Raw genomic sequence first — 202 nt, forward strand, 5'->3', positions numbered from 1 at the left:
CATCATTCGAAAATGGGAAAAATTAAAAGTTGGAGAAAAGATTCTAAATTTGATATACTATATTGCAGAATATTGTAATATTTTTAAAATTGCAATAATATGGTATTGTGATGATATTGTATCGGGAGGCGTCCGGTGATTCCCACGCCTAGCAGTTGGTGGTTGTGATCCATTACAGTGCGAATTAGCTGGTCACGTTGCC

Source organism: Etheostoma spectabile, chromosome 20, assembly GCF_008692095.1.
Source record: "Etheostoma spectabile isolate EspeVRDwgs_2016 chromosome 20, UIUC_Espe_1.0, whole genome shotgun sequence".
Classification (NCBI taxonomy): Eukaryota; Metazoa; Chordata; class Actinopteri; order Perciformes; family Percidae; genus Etheostoma; species Etheostoma spectabile.